General features: G+C 39.5%; 1 pseudogene across 1 annotated transcript; it reads right to left on the bottom strand.

Moving 5' to 3' along the window:
• Positions 1-1,518: 1,518 nt before the first annotated feature.
• LOC311043188 (UDP-glucuronosyltransferase 2A1-like) lies at positions 1,519-8,440 on the bottom strand (annotated as a pseudogene). The gene is made up of 6 exons: positions 7,720-8,440; positions 5,284-5,432; positions 2,603-2,734; positions 2,434-2,521; positions 2,066-2,263; positions 1,519-1,798 (listed from the first exon to the last, which is right to left on the bottom strand). The product of its transcript is annotated as a UDP-glucuronosyltransferase 2A1-like (transcript).
• Positions 8,441-10,013: the final 1,573 nt, after the last annotated feature.

Genomic DNA, 10,013 nt, shown 5'->3' with positions numbered 1-10,013 from the left:
TTGATTGTATTATTTAGCAAACTGTTATAATAAAGCTTTATTTATATTGCACCTTTCGAAACAAAGTGCTTCACAGAGATAAAATACACCATACAGTAGGAGAGCACAAAATTAAGAGAACATTAAAAGCAACAGAAAAAAAGAAATTATGCAGCAATACAGTAGGACACAATGGGTAAAAGTCTTTAGGTAATAAAAGCGACTCTACTGTATATAAGTGGGTTTTCAGGAGGGATTTGAACCGGGGCATAGACTCTGCAAGCCTGATCTCTAAGGGGAGGGCATTCCAGAGAGTCGGGGCTCTAAAAGCGAAGGCCCGATCACCTTTTGTTGTTTTATGGGAGAATGGGATTACGAGTAGCGCTTTGTCTGAGGAGCTCAAATTGCGTTCTGGTTTATAAGGGTCGGAGATGTATGAAGGTATTAAAGTATTCCGAGGTACAATAATGCTAAAAGGATAACACAAAGTCCTAAAAGCTAGTTTCCAATGTGGTCGTTTATGCAATTCATTGAAACATACAAGTAGTCATCAACACTAGCAATACAAGTATATGTACAGAAAAACAATTGGTGATGGGGCAATAAAAGCAATGCACAGAAAAACAGTTGGTGATGGGGCAATAATAGCAATGGACAGAAAAACAATTGGTGATGGGGGAATCATTTCAGGTGTCAAGCTTAGAAGACCAGTTGCAAATTGCATACAGGTGCTCTCTTATGGCACCAATACAGGCTACAGTATATGGTGTGTAACTCCCCACACCCAGAGCAAATACAGGCTTGGTAAGGTGGCATAACTTCCCATACTCAGGGCAAATAAAGGCGTGTACCGGTATGTTGATATTTGAGTTGTCCTGATATTATTTTAATGTGTATTGTGTAATCACAAAGTTGCTGGTCAGTTAACAATTTAAATGAAAGTGATGGCATGTCATTTTTGATTGACTTTATTGACATACAAGTAAAAAAACACGTGCATACAATTGTCAAAAGGACAAACACAAGAAAGCTTGAAGTCTTATTTCCACTGTGGTCCTTTCAAAAATGGTTCAAACAACCGTAATGTATATAAAAATGATATATCTAGATGTTACAATTGGAGCATAGTTATGAATAGGTCCTGCTATCATTCAGCCATCTTTTGTGTGAAGATTTAAAATTATCCTTAGAGACCATGGATTTTAGACTTTTAGGAAGCCCATTCTATATGACAGCTGCTGAGTATAAGAACTGCTCTTGATCTTAATGCTGTTAAATTTGCATGTTACACAATCTAGAGCTCCCTCTGGTGTTATACGTGTATATGCGTGTCCCTGACCTTCACAAAATAGTTGACTATATCCCATGAACCATACACTTTTTCGTGTGAGATACTCTCTCCTCGACTCGAAGCCACTTTAGGCTAAGAAAATGGGCAGAAGTGCATTGATCTAAATTGTTTACAAAATGTTGAAGGAAATATCAAACCCACTATTAATTTGAAGCAGTTCAAGTTGAGTGGAAGAACTTCACAATCAGTTATTCTGTTTTGCTCTTTCTCTTTAGACCACAGCACTTGGAGATGCAGAAGCTACAGGTCTTGATGAAGAGCAGAGCTATGATCAGAATGATGGCCAAGAGGAAGCCTATGACATCCAGACTGTGGTATTGGTACCAGGTGAGCTCATGAGCCTGCACCCTCAGGTGTTTAGCTCCTTTGTTCCTCATGGTGAACTCAATCCAGAATATTGCCTCGTCTTTAGGGCTGATAGGCCGATCGTGGTGGATCCTGGAAAGTCTCATGGCATTCTCCTTGTAACTGAAAGCATAATGGTTAGTTTCAGGAGCACAAATATGGATCAACACACAAGGCACAAAAGGGATCTTTCTGTGCCAACAAGACATTTCATCATCTCATGATGAATTGATCGTCTTTATTTCTCTGCAAATGACATGCTTACATCAACCTAACTAGGACTGCAATTTTATCTTATTAGCAATTATTCTGGTGCACAGCTTAATCTAACACTTAAAAACAAGCCGTTGTATCTATCATTGACGTAACATGACTGCAATAAGAACTTACAATGGCTCACTGACGACTGCATTTATTCCATCCACAAGATCTTTTGTGTTCATGGAGTTGAAGTCCATGATGACTGCAGCGCCCTTTGCCTTCATATGAACCATGTTGTCCGGCTGGTCCAGGAACATCGGGATTAAATGGCTTCATAGATGCCATTTGTGCCACCATGGGTGATAAACGCTCTGGTCTTGGTGTGTCCTTGAGTAAAAGACCAAAGCAGATCTCAGTATCTATAGTATCTATTTGCTCGAGATAGTTCTGTTTTTCAGTATTGTATTGCTACTCAGTTAAATGCAATGAGTATTGGTATTGTTTCAGTCGACATTGATTTGGACCTGACAGTAATTAGAAGTCAAGTTCTTATATACCCAGTAGATCATTCTGAGGGATCCAATTGTATATTCTGGTGTTGTCCCCCAGAGTCTCTGGTTTCTCTCCATCGTATCTCCAAAGAACCTGGTAAAAATGGCTGAACGTTACACTACTTCAGGCTGTCGGCTTTGGATTGTATGTGAACAAGCTAGGCTTAAGTCTCACCTTCTGTGGGATCTGAGCGAGGGCTGATGCGATGGTGTTGGCCCTCTCTGTGGTCGTGTTTTGAACAAAGGACCCCAGGGTAAACACCACAATGCCAGCATCTCCAGAACTCTGCACAAACTCCTCCATATCCTAAAGAAGTAGTCACATACCAACACGAAGCAACACACAATCTTCTTAGATATGATGTACAGTAGATCCAGTAAAAACCTGTTAGGGCTATGAACCGGTCAGAAAAGTACTTTTTGGCTGGGCCAGTAGAACCAGCCCAAGCGACGGACATGTTTTTGTGTGACTGACAGAGTCACTGAGTGATGAAGTTACTGCATTTGGTGGTCGGTTGGTCAGACTAACCAATTGCAGAGCAATCATCGCTCCAGGCTATGGGATGTAGTCTATCCTCGGTTGGCCTAACAACTATCTATCTGCAGGTCAATCTTCACCTTTTCCCAGGTATAGTGTATATGTGGGTTGAGACAAATCTCTCAATTTCATGGATATTATCACATGCACACAGTCTCTTTCCTGGGGCTACTTTATTATACCAAAAACCCAGGTTTATGCCATTACCTTTCAGTTTCATGTACAATAGACTGTTAACTTGCATAGCTGCTGCGTGGGTAGAGAGGCTGTCAGGTAATCAGAAGGTCACCAATGACACCTTCACTTTTTTCAAGTGGGATTTTCACAAAGTACGTAAACACATGCAATTAAAAACCTTTCCTTTGTAAACAATGAATTCCTTTATTTTGTTTTTTTAATTATAAACATACATTTTACTGATTCAATGAATGTTTCCATTTTTCGCCTATCTTCTCGTGTGTGTGTGTGTGTGTGTGTGTGTGTTTGCCCCCACCAGGGGTGTAATGCTCACTGGATGGCCTTGCACGCCGTGCAGGAACCTATTTGACCAGGAGCGCGCGCAGGCACACGCATAGATTTAAAACGACTTTTTAAAGCCTTTGTAAACGAAGTTTACAAAGGCTCCCGACTCACACCAGGGAATTAACATAGGAATGAGCCTAGATGCATATCAATTGTCCATTGTGTGACCTGTAGTGTAGGTGTTAAGTGACGTGCGCGTAAAGGACAACTTTGTTTTTTTACAACCAATGTTTATGTTTTAGATTGTAATTAAAGTAAATAAAAGATGAGTGTTAAAATTTTTTAATTTACTGCTTTCTATAGTTTTAGCAATTTTCACAATCTTTTTTACAGTGTTTTCACAGTGGGCGGGGGCATTCTGTCCGGTGGCTAAATATGTATTTTTTTAACACATTAACCCGGCGTTTTCTTTATTATTATTTACAGTAGCTCTTCTAGCCCCCAATAACTCACATCTGGCCATCTCAGACAGCCGGACCTTTTTTATTGTGTAAAAAAGGCATATTTAGCCACCGGACAGAATGCCCCCGCCCACTGTAAAAAATATCGCAAAAAATGCTAAAACTATTGAAAGCAGTAAATGAAAAAAGAATTACACTCATCATTTATTTACTTTAATTACAAGCTAAAATATAAACCTTGGTTGTAAAAAACCAAAGTTGTCCTTTAATTTAAAGGGCAAGACCACTTTGGTAGAGGTTTGGGTTGTGTAGTTACCTTGCCATGATGTAACTCCAAAGGTGGGCAAGAAATAAAAAATAATTGCTCCATTGATTAGAAATTGATAATTCAAAATATGCTCCTCATTGACTTACATTGTACGGTAAAACTGCTCTCAAAGTCACTCTTTTAGCACAAAAACGAACGCAAACAAAGTTGATTCAGACAATATAGAGCGTACTGTTTTTATTTTTAATAAAAATGTCAACTTCCTGTTGATTTTGCCATTTTTAATAAGTAGAAAACCCGGACTGGATCGGTGGATCCGGATCCAGATCTTCAAATAGTAAAATCAACAGGAAGTTGACATTTTCATTGAAAAAACAAACAGTACTGGGTTTGGTGATGCTCTATATTGTCTGAATCAGCTAGGTTTGGGTTAATTTGTTAAAAGAGTGTGCTAAAAGAGTGACTTTGAGAGCTGTTTTACTGTACAATGTAAGTCAATGAGTAATTACCCTGGTCTTTAAAATAGAGTGCAACCACCTTCAAATTCAGCATTGCAACACTGGCCCTCACCCATCCTATTTGCTCTTTAAAAGTGGCAGTTTGTTCATAACCTTATTGCAATTAATTTTGTTTCTTGCAGTAGTTTCAGTTTCATTCAGCACATTGCTGAATGAAACAGTGCTCTCTTGAATATTTAGTTTCACGTTCTGATAACACTTGATTTAATGTGCTATATATAGGCTATGCTTTATTTAAGGTGTGGGGGGATTGGGGTGCATGCCTAAAAACCTCTAAACTGACCACAATTTCACACATTGTCCACAATGTCCAGCCATATGCTAGGTCACCGGTTCTCAATGTTGGGTCCGGGGACCACTAGGGGGTCCAACTGGACTCTTACGAGTCTGTAACTCTGTGTGTACAAATGGACCCTTAGGGTCTCAGTTAAATTAACTCATTACATTAATTCTATTAGACAGTTTAAATTGGGTTCCCAAAGTTTAAAAAAATGCTCCATTTGTACATGCAGAGAGTTGTGGACCATTTTGGACCCTTGGTGGGTCCCGAATCAGATGTTGAGAAACTGTGTGCTAGGGTTCACCTACAAGAGCCTTGATTGTACTAACCTCTGGTAAAGGTTTTGCTGGTCTGCAGTGGATGCCACCAACAAACTTGAAGTTTGGGAGGAAGGGACGAGGGAAATCAAAGTCCCAATAGGTGCGCATCAGCCAGATGTCTGCTCTGCCCATCATGTCACAAAACGTGGTATCCTTGCCTGTCAAGGTGCCAAACAAATGCATTTGTAAGGGTCAACAGGTGCCACCTACAGTATGTCATGGGCTCTGCAGATGTAACTTTTCTCTCACTTTAGAGAGGATTTTGGCTAATAAAATTGTTAATATCAGTTAATGATTTTAAGCCACTATGAAAAAAACAATTTATGTTTATCATGCACACAAGATAGTTAAACAATTTCCTTACTGATAGGCAATACCTTTGCTGTTCACAGTTACAGTTACTGTATATGCCAATGCCAATGTTAGTTACATAATGCTAGATCATTGTTCAATGATAAGATTTGCAAATTATGTGGCTCTGCTATAGATAAACTATTTTATTTAATTGTTTGCTTACAACAACATGCCCAAAATAGGGACACCAGGGTTGAATTATAGAGCTGAGAATAACCACTTCTATAGCCGCCGTTAAATAACTCATTCATTTGAAACGCAAAGAAAACTAAAGAAATTATGATTGAAAACTGATTGAAAAAAAAAATATTGGAAACTCCCCTCTCCCTCTCTAAATGGTTAAGGAAAGTCAGAAGTTTTTATATGGAGAGAACTGTGGTCACAAGATCTGCATTCAGGGTATTGACCTTTTTATTCCGTGATTGGGGTGAGGGAGCATTGTCTGTACTACCAGAACAAACTATGTTTGCAGATTTTGTTTACTCCTGGGGCACTCCTTATCTACATTTATGTGTTAGAAACCAAAACCAGCATGGCCTGCGTTCTAACAATTACATTACAGATGTTGATCAAGAGGTAGAATGGAATAAGATAAAATAACCCATTTAGACCTGGAAACCTTACTGTATACATCGTTGTACCTTTCAAGCCAGGAACACCTCTGAAGTGATTGCTTTTAAATTGTCAACTGCACCTATTTTTGTATTTTAACTTCTTAAGTTCTTGAACCTGTTTTGCATTTTAACTGTATATAGTGTTCACTTGGTTGTTCTAACAGTGTTCATGCTGCTCTCTTGGCCCAGTCACTCTTGGAAAAAATATTTTAATCAATGAGAATTTGACCTGATTGAAGGATATCATATGAAACTGGATAGTGTTAAACTGTCAGTATTAAGGTCACAGACCAGCTCAGTGGCCTTGCAGTTAGAGTGTCCGTCTTGAAGTGGTGGAAAGTAACTAAGTACATTTACTCAAGTACTGTACTTAAGTACAATAGTGAGGTATTATTTACTTTACTAAAATATTTCCAATTATCAATACTTTTACCTCTACCCCACTACTTCTCAGAGTCAAATATTGTACTTTTACTCCACTACAATTATTTGACTAATTTAGTTATTAGTCACTTTGTAGATGTTGATTATTATTACCAAACATACATTAACCACTTCAGCCCTATATATATATACTTTGGCTATTTGAAAATATCCAATCTACAAGCCCACAAGACGTTGCGGTGCGATGCGTTGTGAGCTTGTAGATCTGCTATTTTCTATATATAGAGTTTTTTATACATATTATACATATAACTTGTGAAACAGGACATTCTGCATAATGAGTACTTTTGGTACTTGTATATTTTGACGCCAATATATTTGCACCTTTACTCAAGTAAATCTTTAATACCAGACTTTTACTTTAAGTTCTACATTGCAGTATTGATATTTTTATTTAAGAAAAAAAATGGAGTGCTTTTACCACCACTGCCGTCCTGAGATTGGGAGGTTGTGGTTCGATACCCGGTCGGGTCATACCAAAGATTCAAAAAAATGGGACCCAATGCCTCCCTGCTCGGCACTCAGCATCAAGGGTTGGATTGGGGGAAGTCCCTGCGACATACTACATAAACAGGAGATTGGCTCCTGCCCTGTGGGCCTCATGGCTTGGCAAGGCTTACTTATTAAGGTCACAAGATCATAGCAGATCCATGGCGCCCTCTATGGTCTGAATAGCACCTTTTACCTTCATGGTTAAGGAATAGCCCAGGATGCAGACTATAAGAGGCATCACATCCCACACTCTAAACAAGCTCTCATCACATGGTCTGAATTTGGCACTTTCCTGAACTTGCATTTGATGTCCTTTATTGATCCAAATTATGCTTTTTATGATATTTTTATGTTTTATGTTGTAGTATGTGCAGTCCTCTATAGTTGTTGTTTTTGATATTCTTTTATAATCTTTGTGCAATGCAATTTCCCCTAGGCCTAGAGGCAGTGGATGTTTCATTCATTCATTTCTAGCCCTGAAGGCATATTAACTGCATGTTTAAATGACCAATCTAACTGTACAATTAGCCCAGTCGCTCACCTCTGACCTCAGTGTAATAAGTATTAAGGTCTTGCCAAAGATAGTACGCTAGCAGGTCCTGAGAGGCATAGAAGAGAAAGTTCAACAGCCTCTCTGAGAAGCTCATCTGGTCGGTCAGTTTGACCATGGCACCAGGGACGTAGGACGGCGGTGCAGGGAGTTGACCACACAGCCTCTCCCAGGTGTGGGCCATGGAAAAGCGCAGTGTGAAGACCAGGGGAACATCCAACATTTCAGCCACAAGTTCACTGCCAGGGTAGACGGGGTCAGCCAGCAGAAGGTCATACTTAGCATCCTTCAGCTTCGTCATGACAGCATCCGATTTCAGCAGACCATCCAAGTAATACAAAGCAAACTCCATGTCTGTCTTCATCTGTCTTGTAAATCGGTTGAAGATCTGGAGGTAGTTCAGGTGGTCCATCTCATACATGAAGAAGTTAAGGAACTCTTTATAGAACTCTTCCAAGCCCTCCATGGAGACCGTGATGTTGAAAGGCTCATAGTGGAAGCGTGAATTCTCGCTGGCCTTCATGTACATGGAAATGCTGGGAACCAGCACAGTGACCTGGTGTCCCCTGTCCACCAGAGACTCCAGCACGGTCTTTAGGTTGATCCAGTGGCTGCCCTCGGTATACCACACCAAAATGTTGCCACCGCTTGCATTCCCTGTGATGCATGCTGCCAGCAGCACCCACACAGACACGCATCGACGGAACCGCATGCTGATCGTTTGTGAGCAAATCTATTTGGGTCTGATTCTTTTGTAAACCATTCTCATGCACGAGAAATCATTAACTTGAGACATGTGAACTCTGCTGTTAACCCTTTTTTAGCCAGGCAGATTATTAAGAACAATGTGTAGTTTACAATAATGGCCTTGTAGTAGTGAAATATTAACTTGTATCATCACTAAAGTGTTGATATGAGCTAAATGCACTTTGGCACACTGCCAAGTGCCAACTTGCTTAGTCATGTGATACAGCCAGCATGGAGGCGTTTTTACTACTGTATGTGTGAATGAAACAAGGTGATGGGCCAGCTGCAATTCTATTGACACACATTGCCATTTCTTCCCAACGTAGTTTTAAAATCTCCGCTAGGAGGCACACCCACACACATTAATAATATCTTTGTGTAGGGCTGCAAGGGATATATATATATATATATATATATATATATATATATATATATATATATATATATATATGGATATAAAGCCCACACCCAGGGCAAAATACAGGCTGGGTATGTTGATATGGTGATATAACCCCCGACACCCAAAGCAAATACAGGCTGGGTGATGTGGTGATATTAAAAGATTTTTTAACGGGTTTGCCTACAACAACATGCCCAAAATAGGGACACCAGGGTTGAAGTGATTAACGGACACTGAGACCAATTATAGAGCTGAGAATAACCGCTTCTATAACTGCCATTAAATAACTCATTCATTTTAAACACAAAGAAAACTAAAGAAATAATCATTGATTGGAAACTCCCCTCTCTCTCTCTCTCTCTAAATGGTTAGGGAAAGTCAGAAGTTTTAATGTGGAGAGGACTCTGCTGACGGTGTCTTGCAAAGATCTGCATTCAGAGTATTGACCTTTTTATTCTTTGATTGGGGTGAGGGGGCATTGTCTGTACAAAACCATAACAAACTATGTTTGTAGATTTGTTTACTTTTATGTTTACTCCTGGGGCACTCCTTATCTACATTTATGTGTGTAGAAACCAGCATGGCCTGCATTCTAACAATACATTACAGATGTTGATCCCAAGATGTAGAATGGAATATGCTGCCCCTTATCCTTGAAAGATTTGCAGAAGGACCTGAAGTTATCAGAGCTTGAGATTGAGAAATTAGAACTGTTTGACAAAGTGATTGCTTTTAAATTGTCAGCTGTTGCACCTATTAATGTATTTTAACTACTTTAGTTCTTGACCCCATTTTGCATTTTAACTGGATATTGTGTTCACTTGGTTGTATTGTGTGATAGTTGTATCTGTCAGTTTATATTGTTTAGCTATATTGTTTTAACAGTGTTCATGCTGCTCTCTTGGCCCGGTCACTCTTGGTAAAGAGATTTTAATCTCAGTGAGAATTTTACCCGATTAAAGGATTTATCATATGATATGAAACTGGATAGTGCTAAACTGTCAGTATTAAGCTCACAAGATCATAGCAGATCCATTGCGCCCTCTATAGTCTGAATATGCATCTTTTACGGTCTTCTTCGAGTCCGTAGCAATCTTAGATGTCGTTCTGCCAGTATCGGGCAAAGGCCACAGCTGTT

This window comes from Gymnoscopelus microlampas (genome assembly GCF_963454915.1).
Source record: "Gymnoscopelus microlampas genome assembly, chromosome: 4".
In the NCBI taxonomy this organism is placed as follows: domain Eukaryota; kingdom Metazoa; phylum Chordata; class Actinopteri; order Myctophiformes; family Myctophidae; genus Gymnoscopelus; species Gymnoscopelus microlampas.
This window is presented reverse-complemented; position numbering and strand designations above follow the sequence as displayed.